The sequence below is a fragment of the Mustela lutreola genome, chromosome 7, assembly GCF_030435805.1.
Source record: "Mustela lutreola isolate mMusLut2 chromosome 7, mMusLut2.pri, whole genome shotgun sequence".
Lineage (NCBI taxonomy): Eukaryota > Metazoa > Chordata > Mammalia > Carnivora > Mustelidae > Mustela > Mustela lutreola.
In genome coordinates, this window is record NC_081296.1 from 45,078,769 (window position 1) to 45,105,383 (window position 26,615).

At 48.1% G+C, this 26,615-nt stretch overlaps 1 protein-coding gene, 1 long non-coding RNA gene and 1 pseudogene across 2 annotated transcripts in view; 1 reads left to right on the plus strand and 2 right to left on the minus strand.

The window, feature by feature from the left end:
• The window catches only part of LOC131835857 (uncharacterized), a 253,951-nt gene that overhangs the window by 110,585 nt on the left and 116,751 nt on the right, over positions 1–26,615 (minus strand). The window lies entirely within an intron of this gene.
• CGNL1 (cingulin like 1) overlaps positions 1–26,615 on the plus strand; it is a 162,143-nt gene that overhangs the window by 24,862 nt on the left and 110,666 nt on the right. The gene's annotated exons all lie outside the window — the stretch shown is intronic.
• Positions 9,908–10,555, minus strand: LOC131835853 (sperm-associated antigen 7-like; annotated as a pseudogene).

Genomic DNA, 26,615 nt, shown 5'->3' on the forward strand with positions numbered 1-26,615 from the left:
CAGCTGGTGGTGGACTTTGCCCCTCTTCAGCTCTTCTGCGTACATGGGTAATTCCCCAACACAGGAAGAGATCGTGTTCAGATGCTGACTGAAACATGGATTGTTTCCAGCCTCTGTCCTCTATCCTGAGTAACCCCTTGAGCCTTCCTCCCCTGGGTCTTTGAGATCTCAGAGATGTACATGCAAATATATAGACACATCCAGGCTCACGCACTTGTCCACATACCCCTTTGTAAATCACTCCGTGTGCCCCCCTGATCAGGGGGCATGCATGGCGGCACGAGGTTCTGAAGGTGTTGGGTCTGACCTCAGGGGTAGGGATTCTGGCAGACGGTTGGTTGTGCCATGTCTGCTGGTGGCCAGGTAAGGATGATTTAGATGGAAATTGGATTTAGCTTGGAAGCTGTGACCCTTCAGCCAGAAGACCTGGGTAGGCTGACCAGTTAGATGGTTGGATTATTTGTGTCCAGCAGTCTGGAGGCCCAAATTCACATTCCTTGAAGGGGTGACTTCAGGTAAAAGAGGACTGGATTGTGAGTGAAGAGACAGAGATTTTTACACTTGGTTCTGCCTGACACTGGTAGGGACTGGGGACAAGTCACAGGACTGTCTTAAATTGTCTTCTCATGTTTTATTATTATTATTATTTTTTATTTTCCATGTTTTCAGTGAGGGTTTGGATGAAGTCATTGTTTTTGAATCAGACTACGCATCAGAAGAATTACCCAGGTTGCGGGTGGGTGCGTACCTGAAGGTGTGCAGAATGTTAGGCCTCAACTCTAACCCATCCATCAGAATTTCCAAAAGGGGTCTTGGCGACTTGTTAAAAAGGCTTCCAAGTGATTCTGATGATGCCACAGTTCTAGAATGCTGAAGAAATTGCCTTATCAGTTTTAATGTCTCGCGAAGTCTATTCAATCCAAAGTGGGTCGTTCTAGAAAATTGGTCTTTTTTAAATTTTATTTTTATTTATTTTTTTTTTAAAAAGATTTTATTTATTTATTTGACAGACGGAGATCACAAGTAGGCAGAGAGGCAGGCAGAGAGAGAGAGAGAGAGAGAGAGAGGGAAGCAGGCTTCCTGCGGAGCAGAGAGCCCGATGCGGGGCTCGATCCCAGGACCCTGAGATCATGACCCGAGCCGAAGGCAGCAGCCCAAACCACTGAGCCACCCAGGTGCCCCTGGTCTTTTTTAAAAAAGATTTTATTTATTTATTTGACAGACAGAGATCACAAGTAGGCAGAGAGGCAGGCAGAGAGAGAGAGGAAGGGAAGCAGGCTCCCTGCTGAGCAGAGAGCCCAATGGGGGGCTCGATCCCAGGACTCTGGGATCATGACCTGAGCCGAAGGCAGAGACTTTAACCAACTGAGCCACCCAGGCGCCCCTAGAAAATTGGTCTTATTTAGCGTCTTCAACTTAATATTTTAGTCATCCCTGAGGGATAATATCACTTGAGCCTTCATCCCTCATACCTCTTCTTTTTTTCTACTATCAGTTCTTCTCTGAACGTAATAGGACACCGGATTGTCTCATCCTCAGATTTTCTTTTTCTGCCTTCTGTGGCAAAGACTGCCAACTTTATATCCAGTATCTCTCCTCTCCTTCTTCTTTGGTAACCAAAAAACCTGATATTTTTCTAGGGTGTAGTAATGTGCTGAGCCCAGAGATTCTGCTTCCCGGCCTCCCTTTCACCTGGCTATGGGGCCAGGGACTTAAGCTTTAGTAAGCGAAAGGTGAAGTGTTCTGTGTGGGGCGTACGGGAACGTTCCAGAGACTGACTTGTATAGACAGTGCATCCTTTTGCTTTTTCTCTGTCTTCCTACCTGCTGTTTGGAACATGGACACAATGGCTGAAATCCGCTAGCCATCTTGGATCATGAGCTTGCCGCGGAGATGGAAGCCAGGCTGTAAGCATGCGGAGCATAAAGGAGGAGTCCCACTCCCTCAGGATGCCACGATACCTCCCCTGGACTGCTTAGCTCCTCACTTGTTTCTTACCAGTTAAGAAAAATTATTTTGGGTTTTCAGTCATGAGCAGCTGAACCTACCCTAACTGACAGTCCTGCTGTGTGGAGGCCTCCGCATCTCTAGGTGACTGGCGCGGCGTAGGAGCTTCGTAAGTATTTAGCAGGTTCAACGCACAGTGTCACGGAAGCCTCCAGCTCCTCTGGCCTTTGCCTTTCCTACATCGTATTAAATTACTCATAGACACCTTTTGGTCGCTCTGTCCCAGCCACCGAGAAGGGGGTTCCCTCTCCTCTGTGCAGGGCATTCGTTCCACAGGCTCAAATATTTTGACGGGTTTGTGGATAGGAGGCCTTTGAAATTCCAACTGCATGCATTGTTATTTCAAATGAAAATCCAAGGACCAAATGAAAATGCAAGGATTCACTTTTCTGAATCTACTGAAGAAATGGGAGGTGATTTTCAAATGATGTCAGGAAAGGCCACCTTGGGATCTGTTGCTATCATCTGTAGGCTCTAGTTTTCCACAGTGCCTGCCAGGGACTCGATGTGAGAGGACCTTTTGGAAAGTGACTGTTCAAGAGCCCTGATTGCCAGCTCCTGGCAAGGGGGTCTGCCTTCTCAGTGGCAACCTCAGAGGTGGTCTTGGCCAGACCAGCTTGTCCCTGACTCACACGGAGTTTCGTCGTCCAGGCTGACACGCCCCTCCTCAGAGCCTGGGACAACCCGCTGGTTTCCTGGAAGCGTTTAGGCCAAGACTCCGCTGTGAAGAAAATGATACTGTTTTTGCAAGTATGGCCTAATGGGAATGTGTTTAAAACTCTTCCTTAACAGTAAAGCTCCTTTCCAAGAAATACGGGGTTAAAACAACAACAACAACAACAAATTCCTAGAACAAAAAGCAAAAGCCGGGAGATGAATGAACTCTTCACTGAGACCAAGGAGTTTCTTTCAAAACAGGTTTCATCGGCTGCATTGATTTGGGTGGCCTACCCCATTGTTGGTCCACTGAGAGCGGGGGCCAGAGGAAGACCCACGCCCCTTTGTGGGAAAAAGTGAATTCCATGGCAAACCCCAGTGGTTCAAGAGTGTTTGCTTCTCCTGGAAGTAATTATAGAACTACGCAATCCCTGAAAGGCAACATCTAGCTGGCTGCAGACAGGCGGGCAAATACTTAGTCTATGTAGATGGAGGTGACGTTGCACAGAAGGAAGAGAAACAGCCTGAGAATGCGGCCGTGAGGTTTAGTGCCCATGTCTGGAGAGAGAGCCCTCTCTGCCCCGGGGCTGACATTTTCTCTTCTGCTGTGGGTTCCTCCTGCCCTTCTATAAGAGATGCACAGCCCAGAGCCCAGACACCTACCCACTCCCTTTCTGAGGCTTCTCTTGAGGAAAGGGGGCCTCCTACAGCTCCGGTTGGCACCCAGAGCTGAGATGGGTGTGCTGCCCGGGGAGCGCCCTGGGCCAGTGCTCTGTGGTCAGCCTTGACTTCTCAGCTGTTTCCATGCAGTCTGAGGTGTTGGTTGAGACTGTTAGACACGTCTCTTTCCTCCCAGTTCCTTTTAAGGGGCCCTTTGCTCGTCCTCACCAGCCAGGTGCAGAAGAACCTGGGAGTTCTGCAGCGTGCCTCCCAGCTCAGTTTGAAGGGGCCCAGCTTTGGACCTCTTGAAATTCCGGCCCCTCTTTCCTTTTCAATTTCGCATCTACCAGCTCACCAGCTGAACGGCAATATCATTGACTTATGAACATGAAGCGTTTTTCAGTTTTAATAGAACGTGCAGTATTTTGAAGTGAATGCATTTTTTTAAAGGATTTTTTTTATTCATTTGACAGACAGAGATCACAAGTAAGCAGAGAGACGGGCAGAGAGCCCAATGCGAGGCTTGATTCCCAGGATGCTGGGATCATGACCTGAGCCGAAGGCAGAGGCTTTAACCCACTGAGCCACCCAGGCACCCCGAAGAATGCAGTTCTAATAAATCCAATGAACCAGTCCGGGATTTTCAGAGACCAGGTTTCTATGAGAGCTACGGTCATGATATTTAGAGGGACTTCTGGGGAAATCTGGGCCCTTACAGCAGGTTTTTGCAGATGGAGCATTTTCACATAGAAATGCTTCCGGTGGCAGTTTTGTTCAGACATTCTGCTGTTTTGACCTCTTGGCTGTGGTCTTGCAGAACCCAAGACAGTGGTCTTAGAAGCCTGGATTTGACTTCTTTCTGGTCTCTTCAGGTTTCAAGCACCTGAGGAAGGCTTAGAGAAGACCAGATTTCTTTCAAGTCAAGAGGTCATTGAATAAATCCCTGGAGGAATTCAGGAAGGGTATCCTGCTTTTGAATAAATAGTCTGTTAGGTAACATGGATGAAATGCTTTGAGAGGGGGCTCAAGGACTGTTTGTCTGGATTTGAGGGGTTACAAGAGCTGAGAGTCCTCAGAGCCCTGAGACCCCCAGATTTCCACCTCTACTTGCTTGCTGAGACAAGGCCTCAGTGTCCTTACCTGTAAAATGATGCGGCCTGCCTCCCGGTCTTTTTTATGCGCATCAGTAAAGTTGTATGGTGTTGGTGCTTTCCAAACTGTAAAGTGTTGTATCCGTGTTAGTTACCAAGTTTGGGCCTTTGTTCTTTCCTTCCCCCAGCCCATGACCTCTGGGGTCAGCGGCAACATCAGTACCACTGCTTCCACCATCTCTGGGGCGGGCTTTCTTTCTCGCACCCAGGCTGGCGTGTCACACTTCCCTGTGTCACGGACTTGCAGCGGCCATTTGGCCCTGCTTCTGATTTGGGAAATGTGACCTTGCTTTACCTGCTCCCAGGTAGGGCTTTCCTCTTCTAAAATTCTCCTATTCAGACTCTGTCATGGTTCTCTGTTTCTGCGGCATTCTCTCCTCTGTCATGTACAGTCTTCAGCTCTTTCTGTTTAAGGGTGGGTGGTGAGCTCAGTTAGTGGGGAGGGGAGAAGAGATGTGGGGTGGGGATGGTGAGAAGGTGGCTTATTTATTTATTCATTTATTTAAGATTTTATTTATTTATTTGACAGAGGGAGAGAGAGATCACAAGTAGGCAGAGAGGCAGGCAGAGAGAGAGAGGGAGAAGCAGGCTCCCTGTTGAGCAGAGAGCCCTGATGCGGGGCTTGATCCCAGGACCCTGGGATCATGACCTGAGCTGAAGGCAGAGGCTTTAACCTACTGAGCCACCCAGGTGCCCGGAGAAGATGGCTTATTAATCTGACTTTTTTGGTGTTTTCTCCACGTTCCCCTCCCCCAGCCCAGATGCTGCCCCCTTCCCCAGGGTTTTGAGAAGGCCTGAAAGCCCTTAGAAGGCCTGGGCCTTATTTAACCCTGTGGGGCCGCATTTTACATTTAATACAAATGCTTTTCATTCATTCAGTACAGATCTGCCAACTGCCGTATTTATAGCTTTGCACCAGACCCTACATTAACCCTGAAGATGTGGTGGTAGCCTTAGCAAGGAGATCAAAGCAAAGATTCTGCTCTTGGCAGCTTGTATTTAGGTGAGGGAGATCCTCTGGAGGAGAAGCCAGTAAACACAAAAGAAGGCTTATCAGTGGGTGATAAGAGTTCAGAAGGACAATCTGGTGAGATAAGGTGGGTTGTGAGGATGTTGGGGGGTGGGGAGAATACTACTTTATGGGGATGGTCTTTTCTATGAGATGGCCAACAAGAAGTTGAGGCCAGAAGGAGAGTGGCTATCTGGGGGAAGAGCATTGGGAAAAGGAGACAGGAGACAGGGACATCATGGCCCTTCAGAGTGTTCTGGGAACAGCAAGGGGGATTGGTGAGGGGAGCGTCTTCTAAGGGTGGTAGGGTTGCAGTGCAGAGCACGCTGGCTTTTGTAGTCATCTTCAGGCTTTTGTTGTGATAGCAGTGGAGTGGGAAGCCACTGAAGGATTTCAAGAAGGAAGGAGGTGGACAGCCTAGACCTCTCTGTGGAATTACAAAAAGCCCAGGACTTCCTGTGGACTTGTTCTGCAGCCACTGCCAAGGGACTGGGGCTTAGTGACCAGGGCAGGGCCTTGAAGGTGGGAGCAACAGGCCTAGAGTGAGTACCAGGAAACCAGGTGGTGGCCGGTTTTAAAAACATCTTCTAAAATGCCTACTAGGACATGAGAACACAGTGAGAGAGTCACATGGAGGTGCTGTGTGAATCCAGAAGATTATTAACGTGCGTATTGGGCTGATGGTTGGTTACTGTTATGTGGTGCCTTGAGGACAGTCTGAAGCTAGTGCTCTTTCTTGCATTCATTTATACATCAAAAGATTGACTACTTCTCAAACAGGTACTTGGTGCTTCTGTACTAACTGATACTAGGATTCATTGTCTCATTTCTGGTCGGCTGGCAGGACACATGGAGGGTTGGGCCTCCTATCTTTCTGACGGTAGGTAGAATTGGTAGCCGTTGGATCATTTGACTACTGATGGTAGAGCCCTGTCATTTGCCCCTGCTGTTTGGAGTGGGGGCTGCCAGCATGGCCTCCTCCCGGCATGAGGAGTTTCAAGACATTTGGCAGCAAGAACTAAGGTTTGGTGTTTATAGGAGGTCTTTTTTTTTTTTTTTTTTTAAGATTTTATTTATTTCTTTGACAGAAATCACAAGTAGGCAGAGGCAGAGAGGCAGGCAGAGAGAGAGAGAGGAGGAAGCAGGCTCCCTGCTGAGCAGAGAACCTGATGTGGGGCTCCATCCCATGACCCTGGGATTATGACCTGAGCCAAAGGCAGAGGCTTTAACCCACTGAGCCACCCAGGCGCCCCATAGGAGGTCTTGACTCACTTGTAATTTAGCCGACGCTGGGATCTATTATTTATTTATTTTAAGCAAAGATGAGCAAATATTTTCTTTGTTTTTAGAAAAAAAAATTCGCATCTGCTCTCTTTTCTGAATTGCTTCTAGTCTCACCACCCAAAAACATCTTCAAGGAAATAATTGTGAAAAGTCGGTCTAGTGTGGCTGAGCTCTCATCAGAAACCTCATTCGAGTCACACGTAGCCTTTTTGCTACTGAAAACACTGGTCCCTTTGGATGATATCTAAATTTCTAAGTTCAGATAAGGGGTTTTGACAGTGAGTTCCGTGTCTGAAAGTATTCTTTTTTTTTTTTTTTAGATTTTATTTATTTATTTGACAGACAGAGATCACAAGTAGGCAGAGAGACAGGCAGAGAGAGAGAGAGGAGGCAGGCTCACTGCTGAGCAGAGAGCCCAACGCGGGGCTTGATCCCAGGACCCTGGGATCATGACCCGAGCCAAAGGCAGCGGCTTAACCCACTGAGCCACCCAGGCGCCCCTCTGAAAGTATTCTTACTTGTTTCGTTTCTTCGGAAGGCGAGGAGCCGCAAGGGGGGGGTGGGAGTTAAGTGGCCTGCTTAAGAATGTGTGTGGCTTAAGAATGTGTGTGGTGCTGAGATCTTACAGCAGGTGGGATACTCAGAAAGAAAATAGTTCATCCCAAGAAGTTGTTTCCCCAGAGCAACTGAGGACAGAACACTCCCTGCTCTGTGTTTATTTTGGTAAAGGGAAGCAGAGTCGGGTTCCCTGGGGCCCCAAATGTCAGGGATGGGGAACACTTACGTTTGTAAGCTGCACTCATTTCCTTCAACAGAGACCTTGATCTTGAGTGCCCCCCTCAGAGATAAAGATCTCTTTTCTCAAATGGGGACTGTCCAGTCGTTCCCTTTAGGCTCTCAGAACTGATTCTTCAGAAAGGAGACGTTCAAGCCCCAAAGCCAAGTTTGGGCGGTCTTCCCAGGGCTGGACTTCTGGAGGCACTTTCCCTGGACCAGTCAGCACAGATGGGGTGTACTTCTTCAGGAGGGGTATGCTCTCGAAATTGCCGTTCAGCCCCCAGCTGTAGGTCACTGTGTGCATTCACCGAGGGCCATTAGGAATCAAACACTGGATAGATTCAAGGGCAGCCCTGCCCTCTAGGAGCTGGTAGTCTGTAACGGGGAGGAGGAGAAGTGAGAGGGCGATCGCAGTGAGGGGGCCCAGGCAGGCAGCACTGGGACACGTGTGGGGAAGGGTGGACAGGGGACGAAAGGCGGGAAACCTGGGGGAGTCGGGAAGGTGAGGCCTGTGAAGAGTAGGGGTTGCCAGGCAAGCTCGTGGGAGCCATGGAGACCCTCAGTCCCGCATGGGGGCATCTCAGGTAGCCCCAAGATTGTCAGGGACTCGGTCTTGGTACACCATGCTAAGGAGAGAAAAAAAAAATACCAAGGAGTATGTTTATCCTCAGTGTAAAGGAAGAAACTATTGAATAATTTTTAAGCCCAAGTACAAATAAGTGGACAGATTTGAAAAGGTCACACTTGAAGAGATCAGGGTCATGTGGGGAATGGGTTGGAGGAAAATAAGAGGCTTTTTGGCTGAGAGAGAATTTAGGAAACTTTTGCTGACATGCAGGTGAGAAATGGAGCCAATGAAGACGCCAGCACAGGAATAGGGGAGAACAGCTGAGATGCTCTAGGAGGCAGGTCGGCAAGAAGGAGTCACTAACTGGTGTGGTACCTAAGGGAGAGGAAGAATCTAGGATGCTTCCAGGTTGCTGGGGGCTGGGGGCAGAGTTGACATTAGTGCCATGTCCTGTGCTTAGTCAAGAATTTTAAGAAAGGATCGAATGGTCCCAGGACCATTAGCGCTGTTAGACTGAAGAGTAGGCACAGCTCTGAGTTGAGTCTAACTGGGGAGTTGTTTTTCTTTTTTTCCTTTTTTTTTTTTTTTTTAAAGATTTTATTTATTTATTTGAAGGAGAGAGAGAGATAGTGAGACAGAGCGCAAGAGGGGGTAGGGTCAGAAGGAGAAGCAGACTCCCCATTAAGCAGGGAGACTGATGCGAGACTCAATCCCAGGACTCCAGGGTCATGACCTGAGTCTAAGTCAGTCCTCTAACCAACTGAGCCACCCAGGAGCCCAGGAGTTCTTTTTCTTATGAGAAACATGTAGAGACCTCCCAGTAAGATGTTGTTTGGTCTGAGAAACAAAACTACTGGGAGAGAATTAGGAACAGAAAGTTCCCTACAGAGCATCTTTACCGTATGCTGCCTTGCGTCAAGGCTTTGCCCTTTACGACCTTGACAGGAGGCAATAATTCCTTCTGTTCTGGAAGATTAAAGGCACAAGCCATCAGCCCCAAAGGTATTTTAGTTCAGAAGGTGGGGGGGTTCTGACCAGCAAGAGTTCACCGCTTCAGTGGAATCATGCCCTAGTTGGGGGGCTCCCCTGTTTCTGGCGTGAGGACTGCGTGCTTGGGAGGTAGCATGGGTCTAGTGAAGAGGTCAAACAGGGACTTGGAGTGGGATGGGCCAGATATGCTCAGAGTCTAGGTCCTGTCATCTGTTAGTTTACGACCTTGTCCGAGTTACTAAAGCTCCTTGTTCAGTTTTCTAATTTTTTGGAGGTGGCGGGAGGTTGTCAGTGTTTATTGAATGTAAAGTAATCCCAGCTCCATGGGGAAGAAAACTGCAAGGAGAAAGATTAATGCACATTACAGACTCACCTGTGCATTTCACACTCACATGTGTACACACGCACTCACCAGCGTCCATACCACATCCATATCTAAGCTCCAACAGTGACTAAGCAAACACCTGCCTCCCCCAGCCTGAGTGACAGCTGTTAGGAGGTGGTGCCAAGGTGGGGCCCCAGAATGGGTTCTTTTTTTTTTTTTTTTAAGATTTTATTTATTCATTTGAGGGAGAGACAGTGAGAGAGAGAGCACGAGCGAGGAGAAGGTCAGAGGGAGAAGCAGAATCCCCATGGAGCTGGGAGCAAGATGCGGGACTCGATCCTGGGACTCCGGGATCATGACCTGAGCCGAAGGCAGTCGTCCAACCAACTGAGCCACCCAGGCGTCCCCTCAGAATGGGTTCTAATAGCAGCAGCCTTCTCCCTCCCTGGCCCCTGACCTCTCCGAGGGACCCAGGATGCCTAGGAAGTAGGTGGCAGCTCTTTCCCACTCTGCCACAGACACTTCTTGGCCCGGATCTCATTCATGGCCTCTTCCGTGGAGTGTGGATCCCTCTTGTCGGCCATGGGTACACGTAGGTCTTGTCGGACTGCGGCATGTGGGCTGTATCCTTGGCTCCCCTTGCCAGTGAGGTGGCTGTACTTGTCCTTGTAGTCCCCACCAAGGGCCCCTGCCGGGCTGCCTCCTCTCACTGCCTCTGGGCCAGCTTCTTCAGCTTCCGTGTCTCTTCTACCTTCTGTGGGTCCCACTCCTCCCCACGATGGTGGGAGTCCAGCTCTTCATCTGAGGGTGTAGACTCCTTTTTGGAAGATTGTGACATAGTGACACTCATCATCTTTCCCAAAGGAGAAGAATGTCAGGCCAGCCTCTCCCACCGTATCGTATAGAATGTTCCTCTCTGTCTTGTTCATCAGCTGACACTTCTTGATCGGCCCACATCTTGGAGGAAATCTGACAACTCTTTCTCCATCATTTATTTTGTTGTTTCTCTTGCTCCTGTAATGTCTCCAGGTGGTGGCCTGCTCTCAGGCCTTGCACGGAGATTCCTGGACCCCAAGCCTGCATTGCTTCTCCATGGGGCTCAGGATGGATCCCAGTGGGTCCGCCATCTTGGGAATTCAGTTCTCCCATTTGACAAGAATGTTAGGAAGGTTAAATGTGAACTTATGTAGAGGACCCTAAGTAGTGCCTGATCCGTAGTAGGCACTCCGGAAATTGTCGATCTTCCTCTGTTGTTGATGTGGGACATGTCTGTATCACCACTGGACAAGAACCCTGGGTTTCTGCTTATGAACCAAATGGCACTTGATCCTTTGGGCAGATAGCCATCTTCTTTCTCTTCTACTCCCTGCATCTGGTTTTTGGTCAGTAGATGGAAGGGGATGGGCCCCTTTTCATCACTTCCGCTCTCATATCATCTCACACTGTAATGTCTGTGTGTGTACTGTGTGTGTGTGTTTGTGTGTCTGTGTTTGTGTGTGTCTGTGTGTGTGTCTGTGTGGTGTGCCTTGAGGTAGGAGGGTTGGAATATGAGAAGGCTCCATAATGATTAAAAGAGAGAGAGGAAAAAATAAATACAGTCTAAATATATCTGTTGTTATTTGTTAAAGACCTGCAAAAAGCTTTGTTAACTTCTAGAGAAACCATAAATAGAACCTAGTAAAACTGCTTTTTCAAAATATTAAACCTCTGCACCCTAATTTTATCATGGCTTATGAGCATGATCTTTAATTCTTGTATTAAACATGATACATTTTTAAAAAAAGATTTTATTTATTTATTTGATAGAGACACAGAGAGAGGGGGAACACAAGCAGGGGGAGTGAGAGAGGGAGAAGCAGGCTTCCCGCCGGGCAGGGAGCCCAATGTGGGGGCTTGATCCCAGGAGCCTGGGACCATGCCCTGAGCTGAAGGCGGACACTTAACGACTGAGCCACCCAGGTGCCCCAACATGATGCAGTTTTTAAAAATATTTTATTTATTCACTTGACAGAGAGTGAGAGAAGGCACAAGAAGGGAGAACAGCCCTAGGAGAGGGAGAAGCAGGCTCCCCACGGAGCAGAGAGCCCGATGCGGGGCTCCATCGAGGACCTCAGGATCATGACCTGAGCCGAAGGCAGACACTTGACGACTGAGCCACCAGGTGCCCCTAAATGTGATGCATCTGTGTGGCTTCAGTTTCTTTTCTCCTTTGCTAAAAAGATAAAGTACAGTCCTTTTCTTACTAAGAGTGAAGTTTATCATGGTTATGTCTTTTCAGATTTAGTGGAGAAAATCAGATTTACTTGAAAATTATGGGGTAAGGGGCGCCTGGGTGGCTCAGTATTTAAGTGTCTGTCTTAAGCTCAGGTCATGATCTCAGGGTCCTGGGATTGGGTCCTGCATTGGGCTCCCTGCTCATTTGGGAGCCTGCTTCTCCCTCTTCCCTCTGTCTGCCACTCCCCCTGCTTATGGGCACTATCTCTCTCTCTCTCTCTCTCTCACAAATGACCGTGTAGAATCTTAAAAAAAAAAAAAAAAAAAAGAAAAAGAAAATGGTGAGATAAGACCTCTGTAGGTTTTGTATTTTAATTCAAGAGTCTGAAAATAAGCTACAATGGCTTGGAGAATACAAATGAGCACAGTACCACAAAAACCACTTAAAAAAAAAAAAACAGCTTTTGAAGGAATTTACTAATATGTGTATCAAATTTATACCACATTGGATCGTGCCATTGGCAATGTTTTTCTCCATGTCAAAATATTATGGAAGCACAAGCAGTACTTTATCTGGGGATAGAGGTTTTTCTGACGGGAGCCAGTTTCCGAGTCATCTTCTAGAGTCCTGCGCTGTCTGTAGTCTGTCTTTGTCCCCTGTGGCCTCCCTCCCTTCTGGCTGGGCATTCAGTCCCATGGTCTTGGTTCCGCCAGCTGTGGTCTCTGTGGTTTGGGAAGCCGAGACCCCTTCTGCCATCCTTGTCCTCAGGGAGCTTATATTTGGGCTTTTCTGGCATCCCTGCCATGTCCTGCGCACCTCTCGCTCCTTGTCTGCATTCTTTTCTTCGATGTGGGTGATTTCATTGGCCTTCGATTTCACTGTTTTTTATTAATTACATTATTATTTCATTATTTTTTAAATTTAAGTTTAATTAGCTAACATATAGTCCATCATTAGTTGTTGTTGTTGTTGTTGTTGTTTTTAAGGATATTATTTATTTATTTGACAGAGAGAGGGAGATACAAGTAGGCAGAGAGGCAGGCAGAGGGAGAGGGGGAAGCAGGCTCTCTGCTAAGCAAGGAGCCCAATGTGGGACTCGATCCCAGGACCCCAAAATCACGACCTGAGCCGAAGGCAGAGGCTTAACCCACTGAGCCACCCAGGTGCCCCTCATCATTGTTTTTGATGGAATGTTCGTGCACTCATCAGTTGCGTGCAACACCCAGTGCTCATCCTATCATGTGCCCTCCGTCACCCACTTAACCCCCCCCCCCCCCCCCCCCCCGTTGAGTGTCTTAGTGTCTCACAGTACTTCCCTGAGAGTAGTCTCTGCTGCTGCTCCAGCTCTCCCCGAGTCCTGCAAGGACAGACGCCGTTCACCAGACGTGTCCAGTGCTTCTTGGAAAGTCCACCGAGGCTCCTATTTCTTCTGTGTTCAGGGTCAATTGCCCTTTAACGTTCACAGCCTTTTATGTGATGTCCCCGAGTTTCCTCTGACTTCCTTCCTCCACCAAGAGGGCAGCCGGCTGACGACTAGTGTTTGGGGGATCAGCCGGATTTCACGGATGTGCCTGAAGTGGTTCTTCAGTTTTAGTCCAGGCTGGAGTCGCTTCGTGGTGGATGTGGTGGGTGGGTGTTGGGTGAGCCAGAACCCCACACCCGGGCCAGAGCAGCTTTCCTCCACTTCCCTACATGCAGGGGACTTTTTTTTTTTTTTAAAGATTTTTATTTATTCATTTGACAGACAGAGATCACAAGTAGGCAGAGAGGCAGGCAGAGGTGGCGGGGTGGGGGGAGCAGGCTCCCTGCTGAGCAGAGAGCCAGATGTGGGGCTCGATCCCAGGACCCTGAGATCATAACCTGAGCCGAAGGCAGAGGTTTAACCCACTGAGCCAGCCACCCAGGCATCCCATGCAGGGGACTTTTATTTTTAAGTCAGCGTTGGCACGGATCAAAGTGCAGGATAAGATCTGGAGAAGACTTGGCTGTGAGGCGGTTCTGTTATCCTCTCCGTCCTAAAGACTGTTCCCGGCTGTACTTACGCCATGCTTCTTTTCTTTGGTGGGATCATCTTGATGTTTTCTCTGTACGTGTAAGTGGATGATTAGTACTGAGTACATAGGAGATGAGATCATTGACTCTCAGATTTGGAAGAACCTTCCCTTTCTGAGGGGCTGACCCTGGAATTCCTTCTCAAACCCGCCTTCAAGCCTGTGAATGAATGGGCAGCCCCACGCTGTTTGTCTTCCTCCACTGACGGGGAACTCACTGTGTCTCCCAGAACAACCCATTTTATCTTTAGGCATCTCTAACTGTTAGAGAACTTTCCCCACCTTAGATTCAGTTGGCATTTGTGTCCCTGGCACATTTAGTCACTGTTCCTTGTTCTAACCTTTGGAGCCATGCAGAGCAAGTTTAATCCCTTTTCACGGGGCGGCCCTTCTGGTATTTATGTTGGATGACAGTTTTTCCTGTTCTCAGCCCTGTTCTCCTCCTCTGCACCCAGTGCTTGCTCTTAGCTTCTCGGTCCTGAAATCATCCTGGCCATGCAAACCAGCCCCAGGCAGAGTTGGGGACCTGTTAGCAGGTCTCTTTTGGCTAAGGAGAGGCTCTTTCGTCCTTGGCACTCCTTGCATGTCCCCTGAGGCTGTGTCCCTGGGTGTAGAGACACACTTCTGAGAGAGTTGGGGGTAGTTATTCTTGATTTGAAGGGAGTCTACAGTTTGGCTAACAGCCTTGCCCTGCTGAATCTGGATGTATAATTCCCAGAGATCATTGTGTTCATGGACAACCATCTATCTCATGGTGGAATTGTTGTCAGCTATGATCTCCCAGATCTTTTTTCTAAGAAACAAGATTTGCTTCTGTGTCTTACCCATCCTAGAGTCAAACAGTTGGTTTCTTTGGGGCCTTTGATTCTCCCTGTTTAACTTCATTTTGTTCGGCCTGACCCATCGTCTAGTCTGCTGGTCTGTTTGGCTCCTTAACTCTCAACACATCGCCTGTGTTTCCTGGGTTTCTGTGGTTCTAGCGGTTCAGGGCATCTCATATGGTCTACCACCTATTGGGTATATGGTTTGGGGCCAGGGCACAGTGAAGAATCTTCTGGGGCAACTGGCAGAACAGATGAGTGGTATCTTAGGGACCCCAAGGGCAGGAGGGAACAGCCTCAGGAAATCTGATCTTGGGAAGCTAAAACAAGATATCACCTCATCCCTGCTGCTTTCTGAACGTTTAATTTTTTTTTTTTTCTTTCCTGGAGGCTGATTTTTCCCTGTCCACGTATTTGGGTGGCAGACTGAATAATGCCCCCCTCCCAAGATATCCACATTGTAGTTCTGGAACCTGTGAATATGTCACCTTACATGGCAAAAGGGACGGGATGAAAATAAGGACCTTGAGATGCGGAGGTTCTCTTGGATTATCCGGGTGCGCCCAGTGTCATCGCAGGTTCTCATGAGGGAGGGAGGGAGGAGAGGAGATGTCAGAGGAGAGGCAGAGTCAGAAGAGGCTAATGAGCTGGCTTTGGAGCTGGAGGAAGGGGCCAAAGAGCGAAGCGGTGCAGCCGGCTTCTAGAAGCTGGGAAAGGGGCGCCCGGGTGGCTCTGTTGGTTGAGCAGCTGCCTTTGGCTCGGGTCATGATCCTGGAGTATCGGGATTGCGTCCTGCATCGGGCTCCCAGCCCCAGGGGAGTCTGCTTCTCCCTCTGACCTTCTCCTCTGTCATGCTCTCTCTCACTCTCTCTCTCACTCAGATAAATAAATAAAATCTTAAAAAAAAAAAAAAAAATAGAAGCTGGAAAAGGCTATGGAACGGATGTTCCCCTAAATCCTCCAGAAGGAAGGCAGCCCTGACGACACCTAGATGTTAGCCAAGTGAGACAGCTGAACTCCATTCACGGTAAAAATAAATGTGTGCTGTCGTCCTAAGCCACTCAGTTGCAGGTGCCTTCTTGCCTTCAGGTCTTCCCCACGCCACCCGCCCCCTTGCAGTAGGGAGCTCCCCACCTGCCCCTCGTGCCCGTGCTGGACACGCAGTGTGGGTTGTTCCTGCCTTCCTCTTCGTTGTCTGCCCAGGCCCGGCGTGCTTCTTCTGCGGGGTGAGTTCGTGGTGAATGTCTGTGGAACCGAAGACCCCAAGAGAGACCCGGAGGTGTCTTTCAGAAATCCAGCCGCTCCATCAGAGTTCTTGGCATCCTCGCTTGCAGCCCTGCCAGAGAAGGAGTAAGGCCGGTCCCTCAGGATTTTCTCCCAGTGAGCCCGGCGTGGGCCTCGAGAGGGCCACTTCTTCCCTAAGTGTTCTTTCAACGAACTTGCATCTGCTCGAGAGCCCCTGTGTGCTGCGTCCATCTGCTTTGTAGGACTGAACGATTGCCACGTGTTCATAGTCTCCAAATACCAGAGGTTTGTTAAAGGAAGAGAAGGACCCACAGAAATATGGTTTTGATGCCTTCTTTTTCTTCAGTGTAGTGTGGTTGAAAAAGTGCTTCCACACTGAGGATCTCATTGAATCCCCAGCCCTTTTCCAGTTTGTTAAGTATGGGAGTGACAGCATCCCACTCTCTGTGTGTTGGGGTGGAAACCCGCCCCCCTCCCCGTTCCCACGGTCGTGACCCACCCAGTCTCTCTCATGGGGGCGGGAGATGCTCTATTCCCAGGGCTGCTGGAACCATGGCTCACCACCTCTTTAAAGTTGTCGAGAATTTTCTTCTTCCTCTTAGAATGCAAGACAGCACTTCATTCTGCTTTCCCTTTTCCCTAAGTCAGCATCCCCTGTACCCTTGCCCTCGCTTCCCTGCTCTTAACACGGCCTCCTTGCCGTCTGGGAGTTGGGCCGGCCTCGGTGACCTCTGGCTCCGCCAAAGCTATCTGGGGGGCCTTGGGGGAGTGATTCAACCCCTGGGAGCCTCTGTTGCCTCACCTGCAAATGGCGATACGTGGTAAGCTCCCTGGCAGGGTTGCTGAACAATGTCTTGGACTGCTCAGCATGGTGCTCTCGTCTTGGTAAATGTTCAGTGAGGGATCGCGATTATTTATTACTGTACTATTAATCAGGTACCTGGTGTCTTTAAAAGCACTAGACACCTAATCTCTCTTTATGCTGCCATTTCTACGGGTAGGCTGATTCCAAGGTCAGACTCTGCACTAGGCATCAGAATGGAAATGTACTTTTTTTTTTTTCCTTCTGAAGGTCTCAGACTTGGGTGGGGGCAGGAGTCTCCATTCCTTGAGTCATTTATTCAATCAGTCAGTCAATTCACAAACGCACTGTCCGGCAAGCTGTGGGGCATGGGGAGTAAAATGGTGAGAAGAACCCAATATAGCCCCTGTTCTCATGGAACTTGCAGTCTGACGGAGAAGGCAGACATTAATTTAAAATAAGAAAATACACCTGCTGTGGAGGAAGCTGGGCGAGAGTCTAGGGAGATGTTGCCTGGGTGTCTGGTGGACCTTGGGGTTGGATCTGTGTCACCGCGTGGCAGACATGGTCTTTGACTCGGTGGCGGTGGGCTTTGGCAGCACTGGGTCCAGATCATAGCAAGGTGGTGATAGCCTGGGTCCCAGCGGGGGACAGTCCAAGGTGTCTGAGACCTTGGGGACGCTGTCAGGGGCACAAGCGTTTATAGGAGAGGAGCAGTGGTGAAGAGCTCTGCTGGGGAGGCATGGAGACTCAGGGCAGCTGAGTCCTCAGGTGCTTATTAAGGAATGTTTTAAATGGGGTTTTAACTTGGCCACTCCTTCTGTTCAGCCCAAATGATACCCTGGTCCGCGTTTCCTGTCACAGTGACAGGAAACGTGGACCAGGCTATCAAGCAAGTTTAATTAATATCCTAGTCTGTGAACATGCTTCCCTCTTATCTCTCATTTTTCACTACTACTTTCTTTCTCTCCATCCCTATTTCTCTGTCTTCTCCTGTTTGATTTCTCCTGTTCTGTGATTCCCTCAGCTCTTCTGTTTTTCATCCAATTAACGTTTCTGTGTAAGGAGAAGCGTGCTCTTTGGCTCTGAGATGGAGGAGGAAGGAGGCTGAGTTCCGTCGTCCATAAGCGACCCTGGGGAATGGGTTTGGTTTGACGGCCCATTTAAACTCCGCCCCATGCTGCCTTCTCCTGGGAAGGTATATCTTCCGGGTGTGCCCAGCCCTCAACGTGCTCGTTCTCCCTTCCACAATGCAGTTGGCAATTTTTAGTCATTTAGCTCTCCTCTGTCTTGTGGGAAACAGACTTTGTGCAGCCTTTCAGCTCGGGACCTTGCTGGGTTTCTCTCCACGTCCCTGTGATGGGATGCTCTGTGTTCACAGGGTCCTGGTGAACTATTTACCCTGTTTTTTCTTGGCAGAGGTACCATCCAGGAGCAGAGCTTTGAGAGCTCACCAGGGAGGTATGCCTGGTGATGTGATCAAGGACACGAGTATCTGTGTTCTTTTTTTTTTTTTTTTTTTAAAGATTTTATTTATTTATTTGACAGACAGAGATCATAAGTAGGCAGAGAGGCAGGCAGAGAGAGAGGAGGAAGCAGGCTGCCCACCGAGCAGAGAGCCCAACGCGGGGCTCGATCCCAGGACTCTGGGATCATGACCTGAGCTGAAGGCAGAGGCTTTACCCACTGAGCCACCCAAGCGCCCCGAGTACCTGGGTTGTGACCTCCTCCAGGCCCGAGGTGGGAGATATCAGGAATTACATGTGTTGGCTCTGGAGCGACCACAAGGACCACAGCAGTGGGTTGGACTGCCTGGTGGTTTCTTTTTTAATGTTACTTGAAGAAAAACCCCAACAAACAAACGAACAACTTTTTATTTGAGAATGGTTTTAGATTCATAACAAAATCGCGATGAGAGTAAAGAGTTTTCATAGACTGTCCATCCACTTTCCTCTGTTGACATAATACATTTGGTTTGTCACAGTTAAGAAACAAATACTGATAAATTATTATTAGTTACAGTCCATCTTTTTTTTTTTTTAAAGATTTTATTTTTATTTATTTGAGAGAGAGACAGTGAGAGAGAGCATGAGCGAGGAGAAGGTCAGAGGGAGAAGCAGACTCCCCATGGAGCTGGGAGCCCGATGCGGGACTCGATCCCGGGACTCCGGGATCATGACCTGAGCCGAAGGCAGTCGTCCAACCAACGGAGCCACCCAGGCGTCCCACAGTCCATCCTTTTTAAAGATTTGCTTAGTTTTTATCTACTGTCCTTTATCTGTTCTGGGATCCCATCTAGGATACCGAGTTCCCGGTAGCTGTCGCTTCTCGGGGCTGACTGAGATAGTTCTTGGGACAACTGATCAATCAGTTTTTCTTTCTTTCTTTTTTTCTTTCTCTTTCTTTCTTTAAGATTTTATTCATTTATTTGACAGAGAGAGACACAGCGAGAGAGGGAACACAAACGGGAGTGGGAGAGGGAGAAGCAGGCTTCCTGCTGAGCAGGGAGCCCAAAATGGACCTGGGATCAAGACCTGAGCTGAAGGCAGATGCTTTAACCCACTGAGCCACCCAGGTGCCCCACCGCTGCTGTTTCTGATAATGCTGACAGTTTTGGGGAGGACTGGTCAGGTATTTCATAGGATGCCCCTCTACTGCCATTTGCCCTTTGCTTTTCTCCTGATTACACGGGGGTAGGGACCTGGCGAGGAAGACGATGGAGGTCAAATGCCATTTTCCTCATAGCACATACTGTCAGGATGACTTATCAGGGCTGATGTTAACTTGATGACGTGGGGACCTGGCTGAGGTCATGTCAGGTTTCTCCATTGCAAAGTTCTCTTTTCTTCTTTCCATCCTGTCTTCTCTGGAAGGAAGTCACTGTGTGCAGCCTGCACTCGGGGAGTGAGGAGTTCTTTTCTCCTTCCTTTAAGGCAGATTGTCTCAGTCAGTTATTTGGAAATCTCTTCTGCATGGGAGATTTGTTCCTCTTGCTCTATTTATGCATTTATTTAATCATTTGCTTATACCAGCCTGTACTCACAGGTATTTATTTTTATATTTTGGGTTTTGATACTTCTTTATCTGTTCCTCAAAGTGTTTCAGCTTTGGCCATTGGAAACCCCATATGTCCAACATATATCTCCGTTACTATAAGCATTGTGGGTTTTAAAAAAAAAAAATTAAAAAAAATTTTTTAGAGCACTTTAATTTAATTTTATTTTTTCAGTGTTCCAAGGTTCATTGTTTATGCACCACACCCAGTGCTACATGCAATACGTGCCATCCTTAATAGCTACCACCAGGCTTACACAGCACTGCCCCCCCTCCAAAACCCTCAGTTTGTTTCTCAGAGTCCACAGTCTCTCATGGTTCCTCCATCCCCCTCCCCCAATTAAAGCCCTTACTTACATTCTGGCACTATGTTTCCTTTCCTGTATGTTTCCTGCCCCAGTCCTGGAAGTGGCCATTTCTTCAAGGAGCCCTGGTTCCTTTTACCAGATCATCTATCAGTGTTACAAACCAAGACGTGGGTGCTAGGTGTGTGCATTGCTACTGCAGTATTGTTGCTCCTAAGCCGTCTTGACTGACAGAGCAAGGAAAAATATGTATATACTGTATTTATAAATATGTAACTATCTGTATTGATATCGAGCTAAACGAGATCACACTGGTGTCTCCAAGTGGAATCCACTATCACAAGATCATTCTAGCCTTCTTCTTTTGCAAATATGTAGCCTTCTACCTCTAACAGGGAGAAGTAAGACCCCCACCATCTGCCATCCATTGACTTAACTGTTTATCCAGAGTATACACGTATAGTGGTTTCATCATTGTCGATACATTCCTCTTGGGAAACAACTTTATCAACTACCCTAAAATACCTGTGTATCGTTCCTTTTGCTTTTGGGCTCCACTCATTTCTAGAGTTACTTAGATCATTTCCTTTTCTCCTCACCCCCTTCTGTGAAGTTGTTTCATACATTCGTAATACAGCTAGCTTCAGTCTGATGGCTCTCTAGGAGAGAGAAATGGGGAGTTGAAGACTCAGTTGTCAGGGAACAGAGTTAGAAAAAACTTGGAGATATTTAATTATATCTCCCAAATGTGTGGGGGTTCCTTGCCACTGGGTGACAGGATTCTCATAATCTTTTCTCCCTCTGCTTCCCTTTGTCCCTACTCACTTGCCAGGAACTACGTGTTTGTGTTCCCTTCAAATCCTAACCCTAGATGTGATGGCTTTTGGAGATGGGGCCTTTCGGAAGTAATTAGGGTTAGATCAAGTTAGGTCATAAGGGTGGGGCCCTCTCGGTGGGATTGGTAGTTTTGGAAGAAGAGGAAGAGAGAGGGATCTCTCTTCCCACACAGGCACTGAGGAGGGGCCCTGTGCTAACCCAGTGAGAAGTCTGCCATCTGCCAGGAAGAGAGCTGTCATCAGGAACTGAATTGGTCAGTACCTTGATCTTGGACTTCCCAGCCTCCAGAGACATGAGAGAGAAATTTCTGTTGTTTCATCCACTCAGCCTACAGTGTTTTGTGGTGAGCAGGCTAATGTCCCACTCTCTAGAAGAAAGGCAGGCACCCCTGCACTGTTGAGAGACCCTTTCTTAAACCAAATCACTGATTCCCTTTCTACCTCTAAACAACAAAAGACCTCCCTTTCCACCAGTGATCTGGGGTAAGAGATGGGTCTAGGTCCATTTATGTCTGAAATCTCAAGGATAAAGCCTCTATTTCAATTGTCTGATGCTATGATGGGACACTTTCGGCAAAAAATAAGCATTAGGGTCAAGGGAATGCTGCTCAGTGGAGAGATTATAATCACTTAGTTGGAGAAAAACATAACCCTGTTCCCCAAGCATACCGATCCCATGAGAGAACAGGAGGGCCTGGTTTTAGAAGCAGGAAGCATACTCTCCAGGGGCTCTGAGCTGGACTCGAGTCCCAGCTCTTCACTGTGGTCAGGCAGACAGCATCACGTGCTGCTGTCCTGCCCAAGATCATGAGCTTGGAAGTGCTTGGTGAACCCTAACTTTGCAACGTGGATGTGATTGATAAAATATCCTCACTAAAGACTGAGGCTTCCTCGAGGCTGATTTTTCTCTGGGATGCTGCTGTAAGTTCTCCACGTTTCTACTTTTATTGTGAGGTGTCTTTAGCTTCTTTAGAAGATCATTGTGTCTTTGCCTTACAGCTGTCTGCTCATCCCGTGGAAGCAGAAATCACAGGAGCTGTCAGTGGCATAGGAAATAACGGCAAGCCTAGAGAAACGTACCTGACGCTCCAGAGAAATGTACGATGGCCCTCAACTCTTCCAGATGGGCGATTTAAAAAAACAAGAGCTCTTAACTGCCAGGGAGGGACTTCCTTTCATTGTTTTCCTTTTGTGTTTCTTCCTTTTTCCTCTTCATTTTTTCTCTTCCCTTTGTAGTGATCTTTTTCATGTCTAGGGTTCAAAAAAGTTATTTACTTTTTATTGCCTGTTTCATTTCACGACTTGGCACCTGTGTTGATACGAATGTCTGCTTCCTGCCACCCTCAGGACAGTCAAAGTGTACAGAGTGAATTTGCCATAGCTTCACACCATGATTTCCACCACGATGACTCAGAGAAGGTTCCAGCTGGGGAGAGCCAGCCAGGAAAACAAATTATACTTTGGGTTTTATTACAAAACCTTTCTAAATTGAGCCCCTAGGAGAAAAAGGAGACCTTTAAGTAAATTCACTTCTTGTGGTATTTTTCTATACGGTCATCACTGACCCATCCAAATTAAAGTGTGTGTGTTAATGTTCAACATTAGGCTAATGTCCAGAGGTTAGTTTTGGACATGACAGTTCAGAAGGTTAATGTTTAGTATTCGAGCACTTAGAAGAGTACTTGGTACACAGTGTGAGTGTTTAAGAGTTAATTACATTATTGTCATTCTTGTGAATGCAAGGAGGGCTCCCGCGGGGTGAGTTGTGGGACAATGAAACAGAGATGGGGGACTAAGGTCAATATTGGGAGCAGGCAGAGGAAAGTAAACTGGAATTGCTGCTCCTGTGTTACCGGTGTGGGACAAGTGGTAATGGAGGTGGGGCTGGATCCCAGAGCAGCAGTTAGGGTCTCAAAGCTGAGAACTAAGGAGCTTGAAAGTGGTTCATCTAACAGCAGTCAGGGGTATGCTACATGGTCTCTGAAAGCCTTTTTTACCTTTAGAACATGATTCTAGTAGGTTCTCCTCTGCTTGGGCATGGGCATGGATAAGTCAAGGGGTTTTGTAGAGGAGAGGGAAAAGGAGTGACTTCTTTCCCTCTGGATTCTTCTAGGCTGGATTTATTTCTGTCTTTTCTGGCATTGCCAGGGTGAAAAGGTATTTCCATGGACTTCTACTGTTGGTCTAAATTAAATGCAGACCATACCGCTTCAGCTGCTCTTGGCGCAGCCTCGGAGGTTCAGCCACAACCAGGACAACGGGCAACTGCCAGAGGGAGGGAGAGAAGTAATATTCCATAAAATTAGGGAAGGTCTGGCTCAGGATCTTTCGAGCGTGAATACCAGGTTTTGCGTTTCATTGGCACCTCCGAGGCTGCAGTTGCATTCCTGAGCAATTGGGAGCACATCCACCGGAGATCTCCTACTGGGGCGGAGGGGAGTGGGCTGGGCAAGGGAGGCATCTAATTTTTTCCGCAACTGCCTGTATTTTTGTATTTTCCTTTCTGTGATAATTGACATTCCTTGAAAGAGTTGTCTTTGCTGTGTTTTGCTGCTGCCAACTGTGGTCAGGTTTCCCTGCCTTCCTAGTCAGCGAGAGAGTTCTCACCAAGGTCACTTTGATCTCCACGCTGCTTAATTAAAACAGCAATGCTCCCTAGTCTTCATCGGCTTAGTAGCAGTGTTTGGCTCAAGGACCCTCCTTCCTTTTGGAAACACTAGCTTCTGCAGGCTTGTAGGCCACCACACTCCCTGGTTTTCTCCCTTCCCCTGGCTGTCCCTGCTCTGGTATCCGTCTGTTCCTTCTCTTCTCAGTGTTGCAGCCATGGGCCTAGGCCCTCCTTGGATCTCCTTAAATGCCCATCATGATTCGCTGGGTCTGCGTGGGGCTCTCAGGGGACGCTGTGACTCTAGTCCAGGAGCACACTACACAGCAAGGCCCCAGGGCTCTGTCCTCAGCCTCTCCATCTGCGTTACCTCCTAGGGGAGCTCACCCAGCCCCTGGCTTTCACGAACATTTGACTCGCGTTGGTGTCAGTGTCCCACCACCTGACTTGGGATGAGACCCAGAGCCCTCTTGGATGCCCGCACATCCCCATAATTTGGTTTCTGCCCTCTTCTCTGCCCTCCCCGACACCTTTCCTCCTCCCCTCTCAATTTGTTCTGGCCGAGTTGACTTTATTGCCAATTTTCCAACTCCTATAGGACATCCCGTTCTTGGGAACTCTAGACTTGCTCTTCTGTCTACCTGGCGCTCACGCAGCTTGCAAAGGCCTCCCCCTAGCCTTGCAGTCAACTCTTCCCCTTCCAGAGAGGCCTTCCTCGACCATGGTAGCCCAGACCGGTCTTCACCACCACCTTGTTCTCTCCTTGCCCTGCCTCATTTTCTTCACAGCACTTGTCAGTGTTTGAATAACTTGTTTGAAGTTCTGTGGTGGGAGGGGGCCTAGCCCTGAGAGAGGCTCTCCGTGAGAACCTGGGTGTGACTAAACAGAAGGTTAGGGTCAGCATATCCTCAGTGACCGGGTCGCCTGTGGATACCAACACTCAGTTCCAATGGCTACGTTTACAAGGGCTGGGCTTCAGGTATTATTAGTGTATTTTAATTATCATGACCTATCGGAAGAAAAACCGAGATACTGTGGGCATGTAAATGAGGCTGTTGCATCACAGGAAGACCTGGTAGTTTTGTGGCAGGTGGCCCAAAGGAAGGTTTACGCAGTCGTTTGAATAAAGAAAGGGCACCGAGGCTTATACAAGGTGACACATGCGCCGTGAGACCAGGAGGACCTGCCTGGACTGTAGGGTCACTGTCTTGCTCTCACAATATATGGTGATTCAGTTTCAGCAAAATGAACTTTATCCTCAGTATTAAATTTGTGTTGTGAGTTTGAATTGTATTGGCTTCTTAAACATACTTTGTTGAATGTACAGATTTGGTTTGGCTGTATGCTATCATAAGAATGATAAAAGTTGAGAATTTTTTCTTTGAGGACATGTACTGATACAAGCTTGCAAAAGACTAAAATAGGGACACCTAGGAATAGGTTTCAACATCGCAAACTGCTTGTGCAAAGGTATTTTTAACACAATAAAGATAGTGTGGCTCTGAGTGGGCTTTTTTAGCATGCTTTCAAGAGAGTGAAATTTAAAAATACCCGTATTCTTATGAATACCAAAGAATATCCTGACAAACCCCAAAAGGCTAAAAAAGTATTACTTTTGTTTATTTACGTAATGGAACCTTCTGTTTCTGGTGACTGCTTCAATTTCTAATTATTGAAGAGCATCCTGAATTGTGAAACTTCTGTACCCGAGACATCTGCATAAAGTGATGATATTTCTGTGGTTCTGCATAAACAAAGACAGCCCCACCCGTGCTGGGGCTGGGGTTAAGAAGGCAGGCGGGCAGGCAGAAAACCTCCCTCTTCTGACTTTTGCTTTAGGTGCTTCTGGCCCCTCGAGACTGGGGAGGGAGGTGGATTTTGCACTTGGGAAATGAGATCGATTCTTTGCCTTGAAAGGAGCTGTGAGTGTTGGTTCCCCACCCATTTCATTTGAATCTATGCGTTTGTTTATATCCTGTTCATTTCTGCCGTCAACCCTTCAGGCTGCTCTGATCCAGAGACTGGGTTGTTTATAAACCACAGAAGTGGATTCCCCACAGTTTTGGAAGTCCAAGATCAAGGTGCCTGCATGTCCCCTTCTGGTAAAGGCCCTCTTCCCGGTTCAGGGCTGATGCCTCCTTGCTGGGTCCTCATGAGGTGGAAAGGGCTAGGGGATTTTCTGGGGTCTCTTTTAAGAGAACACTAATCCCATTCCTGAGAGTCTAAGCACCTCCCAGGGGCCCGACCTCCTAGTACCACCATCTTTGGCGGTTAGGAATTCAACATGAATTTGGGAAGGTGGGGGAGATACAAGTATTCACACCGCAGCAGCTTCCAAATGTAAGTTGAGACTCTTGTGCTAACGGGCTCAGCCACGGGGAGACTGGGGCAGAAGACAGAGAGTAGAACTTGGAGATGAGGGGGGGTGGGAGTGCTTCAGGAAGGGAAAAGCAGGGAAAGGACTTCAGAAATGCCCAGATTATCTCAAAGAACTTTCCGTTCTCCAGTTAACCTGAGTAACCGGTGAGAGCAAGATGCAGCCTGTTTGGCGTGACTTTGGGCCCTGGGATAGTCCCCCCCCTTCCCTTGTCGCCCATTGTCGTCCATCCGGAGTTTATCTGACTCGTGGTACCATCAGCCGCTGGGGGGTGAGACTGAATGGCTAACAGACAACCTGCATTTATGCATGTGGAAATCTGCTGGGTTGTTACTTTAGTTTTTTTTTTTTTTTAATTCTTTATTAACATATAATGTATTTTTTGCCCCAGGGGTGCAGGTCTGTGATTCATCAGGCTTACACATTTCACAGCACTCACCATAGCACAATGTCCATAACCCAACCACCACCCCCTCCACCGCAACCCTCAGTTTGTTTTGTGAGATTAAGAGTCTCTTATGGTTTGTTTCCCTCCCGGTCCCATCTTGTTTCATTTTTTTCCTTCCCAACCCCATCAGCACCCCACCCCCCGCCCTGCCTCTCAAATTCCTCATCTCAGTGAGCTCATATGATAATTGTGCTACTTTAGGTTTATTTTTATTATATATTTTAAGATTTTGGGGTGGCTACCCAGTGTGATCTTCCGTTTGCTTTTAGCAGTCCTGCTGTGTGGGACTCAGGAAGCGTCTGTGGGCAAATCCAGGTGCCTGTCACTTAGAGCCTTGCTTTCTGGGTCCTGTGCAAACAACTGAGGGGTGCATTTAGGGCACTTGGTTGGTTTAGGAATTGATGGGTGCAGGGAGGTGGGAAGGCTGC